The sequence below is a fragment of the Empidonax traillii genome, unplaced genomic scaffold, assembly GCF_003031625.1.
Source record: "Empidonax traillii isolate 1590-97213 ecotype Southwest subspecies unplaced genomic scaffold, ASM303162v1 scaffold82:size1209730, whole genome shotgun sequence".
NCBI classification, from domain to species: Eukaryota; Metazoa; Chordata; class Aves; order Passeriformes; family Tyrannidae; genus Empidonax; species Empidonax traillii.
Genome location: NW_020955275.1, coordinates 500,342 through 526,225, shown reverse-complemented (window position 1 = coordinate 526,225; position 25,884 = coordinate 500,342). Strand labels below are relative to the sequence as shown.

General features: G+C 38.0%; 1 protein-coding gene across 4 annotated transcripts in view; it reads left to right on the top strand.

The window, feature by feature from the left end:
* Nucleotides 1-25,884, top strand: part of LINGO2 (leucine rich repeat and Ig domain containing 2) — a 477,776-nt gene that overhangs the window by 388,015 nt on the left and 63,877 nt on the right. Inside the window, exon 1 of one of the 4 annotated variants that reach the window (XM_027881023.1) lies at nt 24,037-24,141. The exons of the other annotated variants lie outside the window; for them this stretch is intronic. The gene's annotated coding sequence lies outside the window, so the exon portion shown is untranslated. Of the gene's footprint in view, nt 1-24,036; nt 24,142-25,884 lie in introns of those variants that run through there. 4 annotated transcript variants of the gene reach the window in all.

Below are 25,884 nucleotides of genomic sequence, written 5' to 3'. Positions count from 1 at the left end.
TGTATAAGTCTGAATGGCTAAGATTTATGAAAATCTCAATTCAGCTCTATTTTGCTAGAATGAGATCACATCCAGGGGCCAGCTGATGCGTACAGGGATTTTCACAAGAGAACATTTACTGCAAATGAAGGACTAAATGTGTTGGCAATTAGAGACTTTGGGGGAATATAAAAGATCAACCCCTGGAATTGGATTTAGATGTGACTGTTCTGTTTTCTGTGATTGATCAGGCTTCATTAATGTCAATGGATAAATTCATGGGATCTGCCACTTCAGCCGAGGGAAGGCCACTCAAATTCTTCTTTCATTCTCCTTTCTCTTATTTCCCTGGAGTTCAAGGGTCAGCAATCAAAATTACAGCAATAAGCTGAAACTTTTTCTGTGTCACTGAGCAGACTCAGAAAAAGCCCTGTTTATATGGACTATTTTTACTGCTTTTTGCCATTGCTACTTATCTTAGAAAACAACGCCGAAATCCATCATCTGCATTAGTCCTAGCATCCTGTATGATATTATTTCTCATGTCTCAGCAGGCACGTGTCTGTGTCATATGTTTGTCCTATTAAAAGTTATGATTTCTGTAGTGCATGTGTCATTCAAATACATGTAAATGCTCTTCAGCTAAAGTGAAAGAGCTATCTGAGGTCAAGGGTGAGCTTCATTTACAGAAGAGACTGTGAGTCATTTTTTTCCCCATAAGCAAAAGGATTATCATGCTTACTGGACCATTGAAGGCCTCTCAGAATTTATTGCTAGAACTTCCCCTGGGTTTTATGAAAACTTTAATCATGACAGCATCTTAAAAATAAAACAAACAAAAACCCCCAACCAAACAAAAGAAAAAACAAACCAACAGTAACAAAAACAACAACAAAAGTAGCACTTGACTGATAAGTCAGGAAATATCCTTCTCAAAGTTTCTGGAAGTCAGTTGGCTAAAACTGGAGGAAAATGGAACTCTGGCTTTTTTTTTGCCATCTACCCCATTCTTTTTTTACTTATTGTTAGTATGAATATATATAGATCTCATATGGATATACAGGATGTTTTCTTATCTATTGCACTTGAATTAGAAATGATACATGGCTAACTTTAAGGTCCCTTCCAACCCCAACTATTCTATGATTCTATGATTCTCTAATATTTTCTGACACAACATGAAATCATCTTCTAAAGAAATTTTTCCTACAATATCGCTGTTAAGAAAAGTACAACTTATTTAGGCATCACATGATACTTGGTTGAATGAAGCTGAGCAATGGGAAATGACATGTTACGAGCATCAGAAAGGGCTCGTAAAGTGATACATCCACTTATTCTTTTTTTCTGTTTTTCTCTAGACCAGCTGCCTCGAGCTACTGCCCTTTGCTTTGTGTTATTTCTCCTGTTTGGACACTGTTGATGAAAGCAGCAGATTTTAAGAGGCATACATTTTCACCTTCATGGTGTGCTTGAGCTCTGCCTGCCAACAATCTGTAAAAAGCAATCCACAACTCAAATTACTGGCTGAATGTTTTATTTTATTTAGGTACATACACACAGAGGCATACAAGCTTGTCAGACTTTTTTTTTTTGTTTTGCTTAGTAAAAAAGTGAGTACACAGTTCTACATGCATTTGTATAAAAGCTGTAATTTCTGGGATAGATTAGATGTATTAAAAGGGAGAAGACCTGCAAACTGACTGTACATGGAGTAATTTCTTTTTGCTCTCACTTCTGTGGTTGATGTTTTATTTAGATGATCTCCAAAGACACTTAATTACTGCAAGGGAACTATAAGAAGTTTAAGTTAAGTCAGGTAATGAGGTCTGCAGTTTCAGTTGGCTTCCCTGGTTGGTTTAGCAGAACAGCATTATGTTTTCTCTTGGCCTTGGAAATCCTCAGGCTTGACTCCCAGACTTTCACTTGAGCACTCACAAAATCTGCTATCTAACTGATAAATTAAAAATGACAGAAGATGAAAAATGGAGAATGAGTTGGCTCTTCTGAGTTCAGCACTAAAGGACAGTAACTCAGATAATTCACCTTCAAGGACCAAAGGCAGAAACAGCCTTTCAAAGTTGAGTGCTCTCCCTGGAGGTATCTACAACCCAGAGTGAATTTAAGGGAAATACCATTGAGGGCTTGATTTCCACTGAAGCATGAGGGTCAGTGCCAAGCAGTCGGAAAGAGACTCCTGCCAGCAGGAGTCCATCAGGCAGCTGGCAGAGGTGGAGCAGTGCAGGAAAAAGCACTGCTTGGGTCATCATGGACAAACAGTGTGTGCACACAGGCCCGTGCTGCCAACTACATCATTGATGCGACACCAAAACAGAAATTAATCTTATTTTCAGCAATACAGCAGCAAACGGTTCCTTTGTGGTGTTTTTTTTTGTTTTTGTTTTTGTTTTTGTTTTTTTGTTTTTTTGTTTTTTTCCCTTCCCCTCCAGTGAATGTTATTTACAAAAATGCAGACTATGGAAACATGACTAGCCTGTATTCATACCATTAGCCCAATTCGTGTTTTAAATCCCTAAGGAATTCTACCTATTCTCTACTTTTGCTGATCAGTAGAATATACCATATCCACTACTGCTATGGTTTCTTCTGCTGCTTTTTCTCTTTTTTATTTTCTTTTTATTTTTCTTTTTTTTCTGGACTGCAGTACTTGTCTCTTTTGTCAGATGTTGCAAATTATTTAATATTTTGGTTTAAATATGGCATAATTTACCTTCTCTCTAGAGAGGGTGGAAGCAAAAATACTAAAGCAAAGCAATGTTTTCACCAATTTGTTAGGGAAAATGCAGGATAAAATAGTTCATTTTTCTTGTAAGAATAAATCAAGAAAGGTTATGACCGAATAAAGGAATGTTCAGAAACAGAATATTTTAGCAGAATAGAACTTTTATATTGTTCTCCAGTCAGGACTTACATTATGTATTTAGTCACATAAAATTTGTCTCAGAAAAAAAAATAAATTTGAAACTGGATTTCTCAGACAAGAGACAATATCATTATCATAACTTACATTAATTTCACTGTGACCATTTCAATTTTTTTTTTTTTTTATATGAAACAGAAGATAAATGCATTTTCTATGTGGGGATGTGTAAGTGCTGCCTATCAGTGTAGTATTAGTGATTATAAATATTTTCAAGAGTGCCAGACTGCTAAGTCGGCCAAAAGCTATGTTGATCAGATGCTTGATGCAGTCTAGCAACACAGGAATGATGCTCAGCACAGATTCACTCATTCCATCTAGGTGCCTTTCCAGTGTACAACTGTGCTCTGCAATGCAACATAATTTCCAGTGCTAAAGGTATTTTAGTTATGTTAGATAACACTGTACAACATCAAAAAGATAGTACTTCAGATATCTGCTGGATTTCTTAAAATCAGAATATCTCTGGCCTTTTGCAGAGTCAGCAGTGCCCTGGCAGCCGGGAGGGCCAACCCCATGTCCTGGGGGGCATCAGGCAAAGCTTTGCCAGCCAGACGAGGGAGAGGATTGTCCTTCTCTGCAGTGGGGCAGCCTCACCTCTAGTTCTGAGTGCAGTTTTGTGTGCCTCAGTATTAGGACTACGTTAAACTATTACAGAGTGTCCAAAATAGGGCTACAAATACGCTGAATTATCGAGAGGCAAAGCCCTGTGATGAGCAGCTGAGGCCGACTGGCCCGTTCAGCCTGGAGAAGAGGAGACTGAGGGGAGACTTCACCGCAGTCTACAACTTCCTCATGAGGGGAACGGGAGGGGAAGTCACTGATCTCTTCTCTGTGGTGACCAGGGACTGGACCCGAGGGAACGGCCTGAAGCTGTGTCAGGGGAGGTTTAGGCTGGATATTAGGAAAAGCATCTTCACCTACAAGGTTGCTGGACACTAGAACAGGCTCTCCAGGGAAGTTACAGCATTGAGCCTGACAGAATTCCAGACATGTTTGGAAAATACTCTCAGGCACATGGTGTGATTCTTGAGGTTGTCCTGTGCAGGTCCAGGAGGGGGGCCTGGTAATCCTTGTGGGTCTATGATTCCATGATATGTACCATGGAAGTGTATGAGTATGAAAAGTCACAAGTAGGACTGACACTGATGAATGGTTATTCTAGCTGTGACACTTTCTTCCACTTACAAAATATATGTTAGTATAGAATCATAGAATCACTAAGGTTGAAAAAGACTTCTAAGATCTTAAATTCTAACTATGGGTCAGAAATATATGTGTGACTAGATACATAAATATATTTAGGGCATGAGTATTTATATGCGTGGCTACAGATATCAAGTTAGCAACAGCCATCCTGCTACCACCTTTTATCCAAGGTTTAGTATAAAACCCCTGTATTTGGATCATCAGGGCTTGGAAGGAGATGGTTGGGTTTTTTCACTTCTGCCTCTGGTGCTGTCTAAAGATTCATTCCAAACGGCATTCCATCAAATTTAATTCATAACCAAAGTATTGCAGAATGCCCCATTTGAGTAATAAGTATAGAAGAAGACCTACTTACCTGTGCATAAAATGTTTTGTCAAATACTTCAGAACATTGTACTGGGTTTGGGTGCTCAGGTTTTGGTGCCAGGGGGGCTACAGAGGTGGTTTCTGTGAGAAAGAAACCAGAAGCTTCCCCCATGTGCAACAGAGACAATGCCAGTTGGCTCCAGGACAGAACCACCACGGTCCAAGGGCAAGCCAACCAGAGATGGTGTAACGCCTCTGTAAGAATATATTTAAGAAAGCAAATAAAGTTATTGTGAAACTATTATTGGGGCTGGAGAAAAGCAGAAGGATAATATGGCAGAGGAACAACCCTGCAGACACCGAAGTCAGTGGAGAAGGAGGGGAATGAGGTACTCCAGGCACTAGAGCTGAGATTCCCCTGCAGCCCATGCAAGGCAATTGTGCCACTGCAGCCCATGGAGGTCAGCAGGGATGCAGGGATCCACCTGCAGCCCACGGAGGAGATCCATGTTGGGCCAGGTGAATGCCTGAAAGGAGGCTGTAAACCTGTGGGAAGCCCATGCTGTAACAGAATTCTGGCAGGGACCTGCAGACCTGTGGAGAGACCAGCCCATTCTGGAGCAGATTTCCTGGTAGAATTTGTGACCCCATGGGACACCCAGGCTGGAGCAGGCTGTGCCTGAAGGACTGTACCCCATGGAAAAGTGACCCACATTGGAGCAGTTCATGGAGAACTGTTTCCCATTGGGTGAACTCACACTGGAGAAATTCAGGGAGGACTATGTCCCATGGGAGGGACCACACACTGGAGAAGGGGAAAGACTCTTCTCCCTGAACAATGGCAGGAGCAACATGTGATGAACTGATCATAAAACCACCATTCCCCATCTCCCTGCACTACTGTTAGGGGAGGAAGTAGAGTCCAGGAAGAAGAGATATGTAGGAGGAAGGAGTTTTCAAGATTCATTTTACTGCTCATTGTCCTGCTCTGATTTTGCTGGTAATAACTTTAGTTAATATCCCCAAGTTCAGTCTGTGAACTGCCCATGACAGTTATCAATGAGTGATGTCTCCCAGTCCTTAAATCAGCTCATGAACCTTTTTCATTATTTTCTATCCTCTGTGCAGTTGCAGAGGGGAGCACTAGAGAGGCTTTGGTGGATACCTGGCATCCAGCCACATTAAAACCACCCCAAGCAACAATAGTCAAGCAAACTGAAATGGAATGGAATTTGTCACATTAGAGACGCATCTCTATACTTTTAGTACCAACTTTGAGAACTGGTCATAGGAGGTGTTTTGAAAAAGAGAGTGTGGACCCAAGTCCTCCAAAGTAATTTTTTTTTTCATCTGAACAGTCAAGTGACATGTTCCTTAAGAAATTATTTATAATTATTTCCAAGATAATTAGCACCTTCTGCTTTTAAAAATATACCATACATAAAAAAAATGGAGGTATGGTTTCTTCCAGGTGTGCTCAATATTTTCTTCAATCAGTGAAACCTAAGAACCCTTAATACTTGGTATCCAGAACATAGAGGAAGAGAAAATGCCAGATACATCCATGAAGCTTCTGCTTCAGCCAAGGCACCTTTGTCTCAGTGCATGAGCTCATTTCATTTGTGTTTCCATCCTTTCTGTTCAGAGGGAAAACAACAATAATAGTGTCACCCTGGATTTCTTTAATCACATACCTAAGATTGCTTTTTAAGAGTGATCAGATCATTATTCTTGTAATCCAAATTGGAAACAGAGGCCCAGAGTAGCAAAAAGCAATTGGGTATAATTCATCAGCAGAGCTGATAATGAAAAACAGTATGTGTGATCTCGAGACTTGAACTTGGCCATGTTGCCTTCCTTGGCTTGACTTCTCCAATAATGTTTAGTATCCAAAATATACACTTATCTCCCATTTGGGCAGTGTTCCTTCTACCTGTACTTTGGAGGATGTGCAAAATGAGCGACAAGGCAGTTTAATCTTTCGGGTAGAAACCACCTATCTTTTTGATTTCTTGTAGAGCAAAAATTAGTGCTGCTAATCAAAGAGGCAAAAATAATTAATAATAAGTAATAAATATTTATAACTATAATTAATTACATATTGTATAATTGATTGTGTACTGTATCATGAATAATAAAACTCTGTATTGTAGCTCTCTACAATACATAATTTATATTATACAATTATAATTAGACTTAATTATAGTCATTCTGGTAAAAGCTCCCCCTCAATCTATGTACTTTGACTGCTCTAATTTATAATTTGGCTATTTTGTCATGGCTGTATATTCAATATAATTTCAATACATTTTGAAGGCAGACAAAAGTTATGATTTGAGTCACTTCTCAAGGGCCAAATGTTATTTTCTGTGGAACTTTTTTGAAGGAAAGAAGTGTCCATGGAGTTGAAGGCTACTGAAAACTGATACTTTAACTCCCTTTGCTATGGCTGGAATGCCAGCCATTTCCTCCTAATACAAATGGCTCAGATGGCTACAATACATCTATCTGAGAGAGAAGTCCAAGGATCTTTGGAGACTTTCCAAATATGGGAAATTCTTAAGAGACAGAAGGTGTCATTTAAGTTTCCAGACATAAATATTGCTAAAATAATTTAACAAATTTAAACTGAGATTACAGTATGCACTATCCAAGTTCCAAAAAGCCGTGAGAAGCTGTACACTGTTTTGTTTGATTTTCTACAAATATTCTCAGTGACAAAGGTGTTCTGCTTTCAAACATATAAAGAATTTTTTTTTTTTGAAGATGGTGGAGGTGTCTGACCTTAAACAGTTGCTATATAGTGTTATTTGTCTACAAACAGCAACTCAGGATTTGTCAGACATTTGTGTTTAGTATGGAAAGGACAAAATACTGAGGCAAAACTAGCAGGCTCAGGAAAGAAGTCAAAGTAGTCTGAGCACTGATAATTTAAAGCTTTCCTGGCACCAAGTGTAAACATGGTCAATGCTGAAGTCAAATACTGCTTTTATAAGTAGAATTTCAGCTCCCTTGGATCAAGACAGATGACTTTTGGCAGTGCTCTCCAATTTTAGCAGATAAGAGTATTTCTGATTGACAGGACTTCTTTGACTGGAGGACTTAATAGGGCCTCTACTTGGCTAGTGATAAATTAAGTGGTTATTGATAAATTCTTTTGTGTCATGTCTTATAGAGTGCAGAAGGAAATCAGTATATATAAAGGCTAGTTATATCCCTTTCCATCAATTATGTTACTTTTCAGTACATTGTATTACCTCCAGTGCTCTTTTGAAATAGTCTTCTCTCTGATAAAACCAGCTCTAAAAATGGAAACATAAAAACAGGAACTGAAGGATTGCAACCGTTAGGATTTCCCTCTACATCTTTGAAAGAAAGTCCACCCCTTATTCTTTAAGAGGGCCTGATTTTTTTATACAATAGTCAACTTTTTCATCAAATCTCTGTAATTCTGAGAAGTGTTGAATTCCCTTCAAATCTTACTCCTTTCTGACATTTTATTTACAATGATGTCAATATATGGATCTTCAGCACACTTCAGAAATTAGTTACTATATCCCTGTGATGAAGTTGTCCTCTGCTGACTTCTGCATCTTCCGTGCTGCATGCTGTTTCTTCAGAAAAAAACACTTGCAAGTGAATTTTTTGTGGGATTTCCTCACAGCATTCTGAGTCTGGTGCATATGGGTTTCTTTCTGTCTCTCTGCTCTCAGTTATCTAAAGTATTGGGGTGGGGAGAGAGAAATGAAGTATCAGTTTCCCTGGAAACAGCAACCATACAAGACATTACATAACTTCTGGAGGAGAGGATTGTAGAAGAGGGGGCTTCTATCCTTTCTAAACTGCTAAATGAAAGCTGGGGATAGAGTTACCATGGTAGGTACCAGTGTGACTTCAGGACATACAGACTGGCATAACAGACACTGTGACTTGGTCACCTGAACCACTTCCAGCTAAATGAACTTCCAGTCCCATTATAAGCCTGCCAGTGCTTTGGTTTCAGCTAACGGAGTGGCTACTGCCAAACCTCCTCTCTTTACAAGGAAATGTGGAAAGGAGAAAGTATCATGGGGTTTTTTTCTATAAACAATAGAAATGTTTGTTCTGACATGGCAGTAGAACTGGAACTTCAGGTTTTTTTCCTTTTTTGAATTCTTGTATGCTCTTTCTTTCTCTTCAAACCTCTTAGAAATCAAGTATTTCTGCACTTCTGCTATAAAAAAGCTCCTAAGCACATAAAAGTAGTCAATATTTTCCTGTATATGGTATTATACAAATCTGTTTTGTTCAGTTGGATAGAGTGTGCAATACCAAAAATAAATAGTGAGGAGGAAAGGACTCTACTTTGCTGGTAATCAAACATTTGGAGACTTTGTGAGGCACTTTGCAAGCAATATGCAGCCAAGAAATTACATTATACCTCGTTACCCCAAGGAAGGCGAATAGACTCCATAAGTCTGCACTCATTAAACTAAACCATCAAGAAGACTGTAACAGGAGTGCAGAAAGTTTTTTATATTTTTCACAGCATGGGGAAGTGCAGGTTCTCAAAAGGCAGCATTAACAATGATTTTAAACAAGGCTGCATGACATCAGGGCTGGAGAGGATCTCTCAGGCACTCCTAACCCCACTCTTTTTATCTGAACACAGGGAGACACTGGAGCCCAGTCTGCCAAATCAGCTGCCACTTTGCAAACAAACTTTTTGCCGTTATGCTTTCTTGAAGGTGTATGGTATACCAGAAAACTAGGTTTTGTGTGAACTACACACTGCTCCAGCAATTGTACATTTCAGGCTTTCTAAGCTCTCATCAGTTTATTAGATGTTCTTAACTAACCTGCGAGTCATTTTGATCACCTTACAGTTTCTGCCTCCAAATCTGTCAAATCATTACCTAACTCCTATTTTTGTTACACTGCCAAAGTTGGTTTTGCCCACTTGGACAGCTTTACGTTACCTTGTATTATGTAAGTATGCACATCATTCTTATGATTCAGTGCATGTACCACAAATTACAATATGACTCAGATGTGAATTATCTAGGTCCATCTCAAATAGACTCTGACTGTGCCCCTGGCTTTTTAGTTGTCTCTCTGTTAGCAATGACAGTGAAATCTTGTCTCCATTAATCTCATAGCAGCAAGCCCTGCAGCGAGATTTAAGGGAGAGTCCAACAGAACCAGACTCCTAGTTAAGACTTCAGTGCCTGAAATAGTAGTTGGGTACCCATAATTGTTTGTTTCCTGTTACATAAGAAGAATTGAAAAAAAATATCATTTCTTGAGAAAGCACATAAAGATGTAGAGACTGGGAAAAAGTTTTTTTTTTTTCTCATAAAATAAATGATACCTGAAGTTACGAGAGGAATTTATCCTGCATATGTATGTACAAATATATGTAACCCATTAAAATTTACCATAGAAATATACACTCAGATTTCGTTCATCTTTCATTAATATCATTCCTTGGAAAGGAATTTGCTGTGAAACAGTGATGCTGTTACAGAATTGCACCTTTCCTCTGAGTTGCTGAGTAGGATGTGTAAATCACCCTCAGTTTTGGTGATAGCTAAATTTTAATTCCAACATCCTACTCTTCAAATGTATGTCTGAAGTACCTTTGGCTTAGATTTTTTACAGGGGTCATTAAAACATTCTCTGTCTCAAATTGAAACACATGAACAAAAGGGAAAGCCAGTGAACAGAAGGGTAAAATGTCATGAAAGAAATTAAAATCAGCAGATGAGATGAAGTGAAAAATTTAATAGGGCAGATGAGTGGTGACTTGATTTATTCTGCTAGAAGTAATCATGTTTTACTCCTTTGTCTTGGAAGTATTGTGCTACTTTTTCTGGTTTTGATGCTGTGTCTGAGTAGGAAGTATTGACAACTCTCAGCATCGTTCCAGCTCTACTGGCAAGTACAGAAGGTCTTCTATAGTATATCAAATACTTGGAGCTCTCTTTAGGCCAGAGGATTTGCAGGATTGGTCATGACATTCTTTATCAGCTTGTGAAGATCTTTCAGATAGAAGAAAGACAAGGATTTTTTTTTTTTTTAGACAAACATAATGCATAAATATTAGGCCTTCGGTAAATAAATGTATTCTTGAGCTTTTTTCATGTCTATATATGAAAAAACCATAAAATACATATAATTTCCTTTAAAAGTTTCACTTTTGCCAGTTTTAATAGAGGGTAAGTGATTTGAGTGCCATTCTCTGATCAATTTTTGCCATTACTCTCAGCAAACTGCTTTTTGGAGTTTTTTAATATTTTGTTTCCTTTAACCAAGGTGGTTTCCTCTTTCTGTAACAATAGCTGAAGTGGAAGAGCTATTCATAGAAATTACTTAGGGCTTATGAGCATAATATAGAATGGTGGCATAAATGTGGCAATTGCAAGACATTTCAATGAAGGCTACAAATCTTCTCTTCACAACATTTTTTATATTTTTATGGTTGAATTTAAGTGAGATGGAGAATGTAGACAGATGTATATAGTCCCTTGTTTTTCTTATCACTTCACCACAGTGGAAAGAAGAAAGAAATTTTTTTTAAAAATTTAACCAAAATTTCTGCTTTTAACTTCATTATGAGTGATGGAAATTAATTAGTGTTTTTTAACTCATTAGTTCATGCATTTTGTTGGTGTCAGTAACTGAAGTGCTATGCGAGCAGCTTTTTATTCACTGTGAAATGGTACATTCCAATTTCTTTCTGGTTTGTGTTTTGTGCTTGGAGGTTCAGGTACAAAACCAAAAGCAATAATGTGAAAGAAAATTAACATCAAACCCACACTCACATATTCCTCATGCTTGTTATTTCTCATGACAATTAGTTAATTGTTCAGTTAGATAGCCACGAACAGGTTGATCTCACGTATATCTACTGTTCTGGTTTCTCCACCTCAGAATTATATCTGTGTCAAAAGCAACTAGATGAAGGAAATTAATTCTTTTGGGAGTTTAATTAAGGCTGATTTGTTTCTTTTTTTTTTAACTGCTTTTGCAAATGTAAGAATAACAGTAAGAATGTGGTTTTTTTTTCTATCCACAACAGTAAAAAGGAAATGCACCTGCCAGCAGTTCCACCAGTGCAGGTTTCTACCTGTGACTGAGATGGGCAGCTTTTACTTCTCAGCTTTATTTTAGGTTATCATAAGCAGATTCTTGAAAGTCTTTACATGAGTTAAAAACACAATATCTGTTTTCAAGATTCATAAGCAATTCGAGTCTGGAACATGGTTTGGTAACTATTTCTATCTGGTGTCTATTAATCATGAGAGATACGTAATTTAGCTTTGGAAAATAAAAATAAATTGAAGTATGATCAGGTCTTCTCAGAAAGACCTCAGTATTATCGCTGCTTAAGTCTTAAAACAAATGTTCTTTCCTAGCTCCTTCAGATGCCCTATCTGAACAGACAGAGAACCTTATCTACAGAGTAGTTGTTTTCTAAAGGTAGGAGTTAATCATCTCTATTTGTTTCTCTTTTTTCCTTTGTCAATTAATGAACAGCTAAACCAAGACTAGAGTATCCCACAAAACCTGGTCTTCTTAAAATGCAACTTGTGGCACAAAACCAAGATCCTGGTCATCTTTTTTAGGAGCAACATGAGGAGGAAACATTGATGTTTCCTTCTTTCCATCACATCAGCAGAGATGTTGAGTGCTTGAAAAGGCCCTTGGGTGAACACAAAGCACTTCCATGATGAAGTTCAGCACGTTAGCCAGAGAAATGTATAATTGAATACCTCTGCCTTGTGGCAATTTATACTGAGACTCCTGCCCTTGGCAGTACCTGAAGACAAATGGGTATTTTTAACTGAGTTCATTGAGGGCTCTGTACAGAGAATTACACAACAATGTGGGTAGTTTGCTGAATCTGGGGCATGTCTTCCTCTTTCTTGCTGTAGGCATAATCTGTTTTGTAATGAAGATATTCTGAACACTCAAAGGAAGAGGTCACTTCCCCTCTAGCCTCTTATTTATTTAATTTTTCTTTTTGACTGTGATTGACTATGGAACAGACTGCTGTGTCTGTCCCAATGAGAGGTTACTGTCTCCAGGAGGCAGAGTACTAAGTGACTCAGCAGGCAATACTTTCTGTTCTACTTACATTTTATCTCTGTGGTGAGTACAGTGTATTGTTCTCTCCAAGCAAGAAAAGTAATCATGTATATTTTTAATCAATCTCCCGAAGAGCCTTAACTATGAAACTATCACAGCAATACCCTGGGCAGTATATCCATAATGAGTCTGGCATCTCTTCAATAATAAAAATGTGTCTGTCTCTAGCTCTGACCTTCGTTTCACACATAAAAGTTGCTTTTCGGTAGCACCAATTATACATGTCTGTCTATCTATCTGTATCTATGCAAATTTGATTCTAATGACTCAGACTTCATTAAATAAGGATTAATTTATATTAAATACATGATTAATTGGTAGGGATAAGGACTGCTTCACCTTTAGTCATGACCAATCCATCTTCAGCATGTTTCAGTGTGGTGGCAAGAGAGTTTTAAACTGAGTTCTGAACTTTTTTCTTCTTTTATCTTTTATGACTTTTTAAATGTAATGGCAATAGAGAACACAGTTTTTTCAAAAGCGGTGAAATTACCTCTTTCAAGTTCACCATCTACACAGCAGACTAACATATCCACAGTAAAAATGGCTGGAATAATGAAAGAATCTTTCAGTTTTTAACAATTTTCTCTTCTTCATAAACAGGGATATTTTAATTATTTCTTCCCAGCATTGCATTTTGCAATGAAGGCTTTCGCACAAGCCTCTAAGAATTCAAGTAGAAAATCTATCAGTCCAAGCTAAATACATAACGATCATGCTGGACATTGGGACTTTGGTTCCTAAACTAAATTACCCTTAAGGAAACTGATGGTCACTTTTTGAAAACCCATGAAAGTTTAAGGAGATATCTCTCTTGGAACTCTTTTTACTCCTCAAGTTTTGAAACAGCACCAAGACAGTGAGCAATAGAGAGTTTTTTCCTTTGTTCTTTAATGTTTGTAAAAATCCTTACTCAGCTATGTCCTGAGGAATGGTAGGAACACTAAAAATGCTTCCTTTTTTCTCTTAAGCACATCATAATTATTAAGAAGACACAGATTTTTGCTAACTTTTGGTGTGTTAGACCTCACTAACCTTTTCAGGTGGGAACGTCTAGTTACTTCTAAAAAAGGTTTGTGTCTGCTTTGATGTTCTTTTGAGAGACTTCTACTCTGACACCGGATCAAAGGCAGCTTGTTTGGGAAAAACAAAATAAAAAGAAATTATCTTATACATTTGACTCTTAAGCTACAGGATTTAATTTCTGCTTTCTACTTGCACTCAAATATGTGCATATATTTTAGTTAAAGTGATAAAGATTTTTCTTTTAACTTACCTGTTTTATTCTATTTTAAAGCTTTATTTCTGTTTTAAAGAGAAATGCTGTTTCTTAACATGGTCTAATTTTTAAATTTAGTTAACTTCGATCCTGGTGTGATGACAAAATTCTTCTATACCCTAGTTTTTACCTTCTATATCCTAATTTTTACCTTCCTACTGGCTGTAGAACCCTGGTCAACAATTTTCAGAAATAGTGTCAGCAACAGTTAGAACCTAAATAATTTTTTGTCATTATTTGAATACTATTTAATTCAGAGTCTTGCTAGGGACTTATTTTGCCTGGGTTGTATAAAAGTGTTATTTCCAAAATTGAATTGACTTAGATAGTATAAATAGGAATGGATGAGTTTGAGTTCATTGCATGGACAACGTACTTGCCTACAAATAAGGTAAATCTGCAAGAGGAAAGTGGGGTTGAATTCCATTCCATTGGCAATAGAATAGAATAGAATAGAGCCATTTTGGCTGGATGCTATCTACAGTGATCTACTAGTCCAACTGACTAAACGATTCAGGGCTGACAAAATATTAAAACTGACAAACTTAGTTGTTGTGGTTTAACCCCTGTCAGCTGCTAAGCACCCCACAGTCACTCACTGACTCTGCCCCTGTGTGATGGAGGAGAGAATCAAAAAACTAAAACTGAGAAGATTCATGGGTTGACATAAAGACAGTTGTTCAACAGGTAAAGCAAAAGCTGCACACGCAAGCAAAACAAAACAATTCACCACATACCATGTGCAAGTAGGTGTTCAGCCACCTCCAGGAGAGCAGAGCCCCATCAACATAACTGTTACTGGAAGGCGAAAGTCAGAATGTCTTCTCCCTCCTCCTTCTTCTCCACAGTTTATGTGCTGAGCGTGATGCCGTATGGTACAGGATATCCCTTGGGTCATTTGGGGTCAGCTGTGCTGGCTGTGTCCCCTCCCAGCACCTTGTGCACCCCCAATCTACTTGCTGGTGGAGTGAGGAACAGCACAGGCATTGGCTCTGTGTAAGCGCTGCTCAGCAGTAACAAAAATATCCCTGTGTTATCAACCCTGTTTCCAGTACAAATCCAAACCAGCTCCATAATAGTTCCTATGGAGAAAATTAACTCTATCCCAGACAAAATAAGCACAATGCAGCATCAGCCATCACTCCAGGAAGCCTGCTCCACTGTTTGGTCACCATTTTAGTAAAAAAATGTTTCCTAACGTCAAATCTGAACTTCCCTTGACGCAGCTTTGAGCCATTCACACAGGTCCAGTCACTGGATCCCAGAGAGAAGAGCTCAGCACCTCTTTCTCCACTTCCTCTCCTCAGGAAGCTGCAGAGAGCAATGAGGTTGCCCATCAGTCTGCTTTTCTCCAAACAAGACAAACCCAGTGTTCAGATGCTCCTTATAAGACATAAGACTTTCACATCCTTCTTAAATTGTGGGGCCCAGCACCACACATAGCACTCAGTCCAGGCCCCACCAACACTCAATACAGTGGGACCATCACCACCTTTGGCTCTCTGGCTGTGCTGTGTCTGAGGCACCACAAGATGTAGTTTGCCCTCTTGGCTGCCCTAGCACACTGCTGACTCTCAGTGAGCCTGCTGCCAACCAACAGCTCTAGATTCTTTGCTCCAGAGATGAACCCCAGCCACTCCTCTCCCAATTCATACTTGTGTGCAGAAGCACTGGGCATTAGCCATCCCACCTGCCTTCATTCCAGTCCACTCAACATGTTACTTGTTCTACCCTCTGATTTGTTTTTCTCCTCAGAAATCCTTTTTTTTTTTTTCTAATTTTCTGTTTACATACACAGCTCTGCTACACAGTGCTTCTCTGTCTTCACGTGAAGCTTTTACCCTCACACTTTTATTCATGTAATACAGACTCTTTAGCCATTCAATCAAAAAGCTATTCCTCTACTCTCTAAAATCCTTCTTGCAAATCTCATTTTTTTTTATCAGCAACAACCTATCATGGCTGTTAATTTATGCCACATTCCTTTAATTTACTACCCACTATATAATAATAGTAGTAGTAGTAATATTAATAATAATAATAATAATAATAATAATAATAGTATTTTAGCATCTCGGAAAAACCCTTGTCCTCAAAATTATTTTTAAGTTTGTGTCAACCACCTTGTTCCTTTTCTGTGTACCTTCTATACCTTAACAAGGCAGATGTGACCTACAAGGTGCTATTTACCCCATAAATCTTTATAAAGTATCAAAGAATAGCAAATCTGCAGTAAAAGAAAATAAAATTAAATTTATTCCATCCCAAAGTTGTTTACTTTAGCTGCCTCATTAGCTTTCAGTCTTTGCCTATCTTCCATTTCATTTTCTTCATCCTGACATTTTTGCCCCACTGTTCCTCATTCAGCTCCTTTTTCCCTCTTCTGTTTCTCTGTCATTTCCCTTCATTTTGATGTCTAAATTTCTTATGCTGCCACATCTATCTGCCCCATTTTTTCATTCACCTATCTCTCTTCTGTGCTCTGTATTCTTTCCCATATACTTCCTTTTCCTTTCCAATCTGGCATCTCAGCATCAGTCAATTTTGTTTTCTTCTCAGTTTGAAATTCTCTTCCACCCCACCCAGTTAAAAAGTCTCCCTTTTCATTTCTCCTTTTATGAAAGCAGTGTTCCTTCTGTATAAAATTACCTTTTCTTCCCCTTTCCTGCAAGCTATCCCATTTTTGGAGAGGTTGGAGTTTTTTTTGCAAAACCATTCTAGATTTTTCTTATTTACACAACAATATCTCTGTACTTTGTGCCATCTCTTTCCCACTCTGTTTCTCTGGCATCACATAAATGTGGGACCAGTGCAAAAGGTTGATGGTGGGATTTCCAAAACAAGAGGACAAATGTGGGCACCCAGTCAAACCTCAGTAGAGGATGCCATATGGTTTGCAGATATCTGTATCAACCCAAGTTGCAGTTTTCCCTTGTACCTTTGTATGTAACCTTCTACAACAGGGTTGGCCAGATAATATTAATTCAACACTGGCAGGTGAGTTGCAGGCATGGCTGTGTCCGACATTCCAGTGCTGAAGCACTGTCCACTGGCAACAAGGAGCAGGATAGAAGGAAGACAGACTGTGACTGGCTCTAGCCACTGTTTGGCAGGACCAGAATATTCTGAAAAGCCCTTCAGGGGTAGAAAAACCCATGCACATTCTGGTTGTGCTTTTTTTTTCCATCTTCACACCCACAGAAGGAACTGGAGGATGGCCTGACAGGGTAATTGACAGGTTAAGATACTGGTATGAATTCTTGCCAGCCTACAGTGACTTGCTCACTAGAGTTTGAATTGCCTGTGAACAGCTCTCAGCTGCTCTCATTTAAACCATAGAAATGTCAAAATATTTTATTCTGTGAAAAGCATAAGTGAGTTACCAGGGCTGACTGTTTCTGAGTTCACGTCTTTTAGCAAACAACTTTTAAAATGAGTTCTCCCTCCTCCCCACAAGTAGCAGTAAACGATTCATATGTTTTAAGGTTGTGAAGGGGGTTTTTTAATTTCTTTTTTAAAACTCAAATTCAAAATAAAGTGGTTCTCAGACAGAGGGATTGATTCTTTTCCTAGTACAGCGAATGATAAAACTACTGTGGACTATGAAATGGCAGCATAGCAGTCTCTATCTTCAGCTGTGTAACATGTCCGGAATCCATCCATTCTACTAGTGAAAACAGAAAGATTTGAAGACATTAAGGCATGAAGGAAAAACTGCAAGTAGGAATGAAGAGAAATTGCTGTGATTAGGACAAAATCACTTATTGCCATATGCCTTCCCTACAGGGAAAACTGTTTACACACCCATTACATAAAAGGGCCCAGCTAAGCCTTTCCCTGGAAATCTACTTACATAGTAGCTAGACAAAATAATGTTTATAATTTATCAGCAGTTCTTCCTCCCATTAATTTCACTGGACTGATCAAAGACTCTTCAGAACTTGAAATATAAATACTGACTTCTGATTAATTCTCAGCTACAAGAGGTGAAAAATGGTGGAAAAAGATATTGCTTTATTTCTTGTTCTCATGCTTATTCTTGCTCTTAATTTTATTCTTATGCACATTCCTAATTTTTGTTCTCAGTCTCATTCTTATTGAACTCTGTATCTCCCTGTCTCTGAAGCTTTGATCATTCACTGCGGTATTTTAGGAATTCTAGGAGCCATAAATGCTGAAATTTATTTCAGAATCATTTCATCAAGGCATCTTATATTTTAAGGTTAGATGTTAAACAATGCATAAAATTCTGTCCATGCTTTCAGTTATCTGTGCTTGTTTTGAAGTATATTGTAATGTAAATGTAAAAGAAGTTTTGAGTATGCTCTATTTTGCTCTAGATATGTGATGGCTGAAAATAAAGGATTTGTTCAGAAAAGCTTACATATTTTTATGTTTCTCATTGGAATAATCCAAATTTTTCCTTTTTAATAAGGGTTTTTGAAAGATTAATTGATTCACCTAAGAACAGTAACCATTATCAATTTAAACGCAGCAACAAACAAATTTGTAGCAGCAGTACTTGTTTCTCATATTATATTCAGTGTAAATTAAAAAAATACCAAAAACAGCCCACCTAGAATCATCCTACAAACACCTGTGAACCTCATTATCCTCCTTCAAATGCCTCCATAATTCTCATGACAATTTTCTAGCAGAGGGAATACTCACATAGTTGTAACAACCTTCCTATTCCCTGACCAGTTCTTCAGAGCTGTCTTTTTGAGCACCCTCACCAGCCAAAGACTGTTGCTGTTTTTCAAACAGTACACTCCTTGCAAGAGGCAGGTGTGATAACCTCAGTTCCTAAATGAAGGAGGCTATAGTAGCTATGCTCACTGATTCTGGATTAGTGTCTCACCAACAAACTTTGAACAACCTCCTCAGTTTCAGTCAGATCAAATTTGTCAGAGAGTTGTATCTCAAAAGTTGGTAGTATCGTATTAATTTTGTGCAAACAAGCCTGCAAGAAGAGAAGGATCCTAATAAAGCCTTCAGTAAAACAGTCTTCAGACAGTATAAATTTTTCTAGCCATTGAAGGATGCACATGGGAACTCAAACACTGAAAGAAAACGTTGTTTGTTAGACACTCAAGGTCAGGGAATTGCTTGTTCTATGTTTCAATAGACCACAACACAGTAAGATCCTGGTCTGTCTCTATAACGTGTAGGTGGTACACTACCAAAAACCAGTAACATGGGAGAATATGTCAGTATGTTCTGCAAGGCATTTAACGAAAACACAATTCATTGAAAATGAATAGAGCATGAAATAATAAAACCCCTTTGATTTTATGGGCATCTCCCAACACCATATGTAAGCAAACCATGACAGCATGCTGAAATGTAGAGAAACACATTGATCCGTTCTAATATACTGTTGCAAAGTTGATTCACATAATAGATGACATTTTCTTTTCATGTTGGTATGGAAGTTTCTAAGGTCATCACACTGTGGAACAGCAGGGCCTGCAAGTCCCTGTCCTATAAGCTTCTGTACCAAATATCTTCACTTCCCCATATTTACTGTATTGAAGTCCCTTAGGCACAGCAATCCACCACATTTGAAAGGCCTCATGCAGTATCTCGACCAAGTCTGGATATTGTTAAAATTTCACAGTATCATTGTGTCACTCATATTTTGGCAAAATGAAGATTCTAATTTTTCATCACACTTCAGTCAATATAAAATTTCTGTTTACTTAGCAGAAAAATGCTGCAAGTCAGGGTAAGCCTACCAGATTTACAGCATAAAAAGTTCAAATGTATTCATAATGCCATAAACTTGAGCATTACTCTTCTTTATTTCCTTAGCATGCCTACTAATTATGTTAAACTGAGTTCTTTCTAATCCTGTTACAGAATAAAGATAGCTAGTACAACCTTTCCAAACCATATTACTCTTGTAAAAAGGAGAAAAAAATCCTTAATTTTTAAGAAACAATGCTTACCCTACCAGTTGTATCTCATTGAATTTGAAAGGGCTTTTATTATTATAATTGTGTTCTTATTGATTTTTTCAGATTACTATGATTACAGTAACACAGCTTTTATTTTCTTTCAAACCATAAATTTTATAAAGACATGCACAATGGCTGGCACCAAAAAAAAAAAAAACAGGAAAAAAAAGTTTGTTTTTGTTGTACTTTCTCTTTTTGCAAAGAAAATGTTGTTAATAAGAAAACAGGAAAGGATAGTACATTGTCTTGAAATCTTGCATTGTGCTTTGAAAACTACAGTCCATTTGGGAAAATGGATATAATAATGGAATTATCACTGTACCTTGGACACTTTGTGTCCCCTCTCTGCCAAACCAAAGTCAAAGGTCTTCTAAGTTTGTTTCATGTTTTGGTGTACAGTTAGTTAATAGTGTCCATTTCCAGACTAAAGAAAAAAAATCACTGTCCTCTAGTTTTGGGTAACCGTGCTTCCCAGCAGAGCAAGTCACTTAGCCAAGTTTTTCAGATGGAAACCCATGGGACATGCAGCAGAGATGCAAGCAGTGGGACCTCTGGCTGTGGCTGCAAGGAAAGAGACAACAGTGACCCCAAAGCAGTTTGCAACACTTACAGACAGAAAACAACCTGATGCATCTGTATTTGATGCACCTGCGTTTCAATGACATCTGGTTGACGTGTTTGTCCACAACACAAGCGTTCAATCTACGTAGAAACTTTGACTTACAAAGCCACACTGCCAATACACTTCAATACAAAAGATGTACTTAATTCTGCATCATCTTGAACATCTAGTTAAATTTTGGTTCATGTAGTAAGTGAAATGCAATACCACCCAACACTGTTTATCTTTTGCTTTGCTTTTAAATCTCTCTTTCGTTTTCCAATAACCTCTTGGCATCAGAGCTTATATTTGTAACTTTTTTTTTTTTTTAAATCTTTGTGAGGAATCAAAGTGACCTTAGAAACTAACTTACATAAAAATATGTGAAAGGAGAAACTATGTTATTGATAATCAAAATATAAAATTGAGGACAATAGAAAGTCCTCATGCAGAGCAGACTAGACTATACTAGATTAGACTAGACTAGAATAGTTTAGTTGGAAGGACCCACAGTGATCACCCAGTCCAACTGCCTGACCACTTCATGGCTGACCTAAAGTTAAAGAGTGTTATTTAGGGCATTGTTCAAATGTCTCTTAAATACTGATGTTCTTGAGGCATTGTCCACTTATTTAGGAAGCCTATTGCAGCATTTGACTACCCTCCCAGTAAGGGAAAGCTTCCAAATGTCAAGTTCAAAGGTCCAAACCCACCCTGATGAAACTTTGAGCCATTCCCACATGTGCTATCACTGGATCTCAGGGAGAAGGGCTCAGCATCTACCACTCCACTTCCCCTTCTCAGGAAGCTATAGAGAGCAGTGAGGTTGCCTGTCAGCCTCACTGTCTCTAAACAAGACAAACCCAAAGTCCTCTGCTCCATCTCATAGGACATGTCACCAGCTATCACCAGCTTTGTTGCTTTCTTCATGGCATAACCAACAGGGTAATATTTTGTTGAAACTTATATATCTTCCTTTGCTCATTATGTGATTCTGACTGACCTTCATAAAAAAAAAAAAAAGAGGGGGCGGGGGGGAAATTACTCTAATAGCAGATTTTACTTTGTTTTAATGACTCATCAAAGTCTATAGATATATTTCTGCAAGAAATATCTCTGCAGTATTTTACTCAGTCCACAGAAAATCTGTTCCATTTCTATGAAATACTGTATATGTTGACATAATAATAGAATGACATATGAAAATCCTGTGGCAGGTCCTGATGCAAATTCTTCAAGGTGCTAAGTGAATTATAGAAGCCATGAACTTCTGAATTTTATATGTGGATTCTTTTTTACATCCACAGTCTATTTTTTTGTGAAAATCTATGTTTACATCTCTGTCTATTTATTAAATCTTACAAGTTTGCCTTCCTTTTGTGCTTGGTATTGAAATATTGATGGTTCTCTTTCTCAGAGTTACTTTTGCAGGTAAAGTCTATAGGGCATAACAATAACAGTAGCACCATGTTATTTATATTATCATTTCTATGGCATTTGAAGATTCACAGACATCTTTGTAGGTACCAGGTTTCAGAATAAAAACATTCTTGAGCTTGGATGTACCTGGAGAGTGTCCTTCAGAAATTCTCTGCTGTTTATGATGTAAACATCTTGTGTACAGAGATTCACAACAGAATTATACATGGAGCTAAGCTGTCAGACCCTGAAAACAAGAGGGAGTGGTAGGAACAGAGATAACAGATCTTGGCTGTGTATTGCTCTTTTCTGTAGGATTTCACCCCCAAATAAGATGTCAGAGAGGACTTGTACAGTTTTCACACTGAACATTCTCTATCTGCCACACCACTAAGAAACTAGTTGACAGAGCAAAGATTATCACACCCTCAAAAATCCCAAGGTAACCATTTCTCATGGCTGGACTGGAAGAACTAAAACCTGATTTTACTCCTCTGGTTTACTTTCAAACATTAACTCTTCACTCCTGTGGCATTAAATCTCCTTCTTATGTACATATTTTAAACGCAGGTTAAGGTCAGCACTTGCACTGTTGTTTCTGACATGGTGCAGCTGACTTGCAAGTGCAAACCTGAGAAAACTTCTCTGAACTCATGAAGTGCAGCGACATCATGAGAAATTGTGAGTATAACATTTATAACGTTTCCCATTGGGCCATGTAAACTATGGAGCTGTAGCATGGCAAACCTAAAAAGATGCACAGTTGTTAACCAAGACCCTAAAAATCAAACCTGCCCATGTTCATCAGATAAATTACCTATTCAGCAGGTGGCATAGAGATGACAAGCTGTAATGTTTCCTTGGACTGTGAATTGTGTCAGGGAACAGTAACTGAGAAGCTGATGCAGGACCTATGTACCATAAGCAGTTCCTCTCTGCTGTTATCCTGTGTGTAACTTATGAAAAATTGTCACAAATTAACAAATAAATCCAGTGCACTCTTTATACAAAAGCAATATAAACAGAGAAAAGATTGCATTTACTGTGAAATAAAGCAAGGATAGCTAGTCATTTTGTTAGTCAGTTTTGTTCTAAAACCTTTGAATGGAAGTGTTAACTTAAATAGATCTCTTTTTTTTTCATCTGAATCCAATGTATTTCAGTCTCTAAGTTCTGAAATTAAAATAAGAAAAATTTATTTTATATTTTCATGGAGCATAGCTGGAGAACCTGCAACATTTATGTATCATGGATAATGCAGACATAAGTCTGTCAATTACGGTTTCTTAAATATTTTTTCCTGTTACATAAAATATAAAAATGAAAATATCTCTAAATAATATCTTTTGATGTACTTTTTTTGGTACTTGAGATGCTATCCAGCAGAAGATGAAGGCTGAAGAACTTTCAATATACAATTTTTTATTCTCTTCCTGCCTCAGGATACTTGATCTCATGTATGCATGAGAGGATGAATGCAGGTCTGCACACTGCGCTGAACAGACAACACAGCAGGAAAAAATTCCATTCCTCCTGTGCAGTGAAATCAGACAAAACTAGAGCATTTGATTTGGGTTTTGCTAGGGCAGCCTGCCCTGGAAAATACTTTATTATAATCCTTTAGTGCTTTAAATTAACTTTCTTGTCTGTGAAAAACCAGTCCTGTGTAGAACTATGTCAGTGTACAAGGAGACATCATTATGGTATCATTAAAGTGTAGATAAAAGCAGTTTTACGTACCACACAAAAGGGTCTTGTCGCTCTGCTTTCTTATTCCACTGTGACTCTGTTGACATTAGATTCATAATTCCATATTTACACTGGTGAGACATGATCACAAGTCAATCTCCATCAGGAGTTAAAGCCAGACCATGGAAGGAAAAGTGTTGTTTTGAAGGGAGCATCTGAGCAATTCAGCATTAGAAAGTATTATTTAAAAAACAGCTAAGTGAGTACAGAGTGTTATTGTGCTTTAAATCCCTGGAGGAAAGGTGATTAGAGGTAGTTGCTATTTTTTCTGTAATATATTTGAATAGAATATGTTACTTGCATACGCTGCAGAAGCTGAGCACAAATTGCCTCACTAAGGTCTATTATTCTGGGGAAGAGTGAGAATAACAAGCTGAGAGACTGATGAACTCAGAGAAATATGAATAACACATTAAAGCCCAGGATGTATCAATAGCATTCTGCCTGACACTGGGGACAAGCATCTCGAGGATACAAGGAATTGCAAGAATGGGTCATCAAAAGCACGCCTGGAGACGGGAGATTTTCAAGACCACTTGTCTAGGGAGAAGAGATTCAACCGCAGGGGGTAAGAAATCTTGCCAATAAAGGAAAAAAAAGGGTGGATTTCTTTCTCAGATATCATTAGTCTTCACGTAAAAACTAGGGGGAGGCTAAGCAGGAGCAGGGACTTTTATTTTCACACACAAAGAACACAGTATGGGGATGTTTATGATACTCAGATGATTATGTCTCAGCCTTACTGCTCTTCCAACCTAATTTCCGGCTTAAAGCTCAGGAGAATGCGATGCATGAGAGCTTCAGGGGAGGGAGGGCGAAATACTGTTGAGAAACGCTCCCCAGCTGGCTTCATTCTAAGATATCACAGCACAATATAGTCAGTGCTGTTGCAAACAGTGGCAGGCATGAAAAAAAAAAAAAAAAGGAAAAGCATTCTTTATTGAGAAACATTAAGAGTGCAAAAGGAGGATTTTTTTTTCCTTTGGAGAGATTCTTTTCATCTGCATTTGGTGCAGTCTGTTGGATTAACAACACTTACACCAAAAGTCCTCTTACCAGAGGAAAAGCAGCCTGCTCCTTATTTACAGTGATGGGCTCTTTAGCCATCAGGGATTAGCTCTATCTGTCAAGTTTCAGTTGGTCCTTCTGAAATTGCCCAGCAGGATTCAGCAGTAGCTGGACTGAGCACACCAGCTTAAATCATGTACCTTACAAAATAGCTGCAGTAATGATAGCTTTGTTACTTTCAGACCAACATCAGTAACTTGCTCTGATTAAGGAGGAATTTGCAAAATTAAAGAACTGAATATTTATGTCAATGAGAATTTAGGATGTTGCATGCTATAATTTGTGATTATAATCAGTCAGAGAAAATTCAGTTTCCACCCTTGATCGCTGTTGAAAGCTGGGCTATACAAGGTGATCTAAGGTACTACTGAAGGAGAGCAGCAGGAAATTGTACTGTATTTCACTGGCACAACCAATTCATTTAAGGAATCCAGTAGGAGCCAATAAACTCATAGCTCTGATGTAATTATTAGCCTGAATGTAGTCTGAGAATTTCTGGGATTATAAAAAGTCTATTAAACTTAATGTTAGTCTACTATTATAGACTAAAAAGTGATATGACTTTGCACCTTCTGCCTCTCAGCTCTGCCCTTGTAAGACCCCACCCTGGGTACTGCATCAATGTCTGGGATGTTTTGCACAATAAGGATATGGACCTGTTGGAGCAGGTTCAGAGAAGAGTCATAAACAAAATGATGGAATGTCACTTCTGTGAAGACAACCTGAGAAAACAGTGTCCAGTGTGAAGAAGAGAAGGCTTCAAGAGACCTCATTGCAGCCTTTCAGTATTTTAAGGGAGCTTATAAAAAAGAGAAAGAGTGACTTTTTACAAGGGCATGGAGTAATAGGACAAAGGGTGAATGGTTTTAAACTAATAGAGGAGAGAGAAATTTAGATTAGGTGGCAGGAAGAAATTCTTTTTCCAGAGGGTAGTGAAGCACTGGCATAGATTTCTCAGAGAAGCTGTGGATGCCCCAACCCTGGCAGTGTTAAGGACCAGGTTGGATGGGACCCTAAACAACCTGACCTAGTGGGTGACATTCCATGGCAGCAGGATTGGAAATGGATGGCTTTTAAGGTCCCTTTCAATCCAAGCCATTTTGTTAACTCTATCATTCTGTTCCACTTAGAAAATAATTGTTTCTGTATCCTAAATTATTATTTCTGAGGCACAAAGAATATTGTATAGCTTCAGAAACTTCTTCAGAACTCAGAAAATTCTTCAGAGTGTGGTTGAGCACTA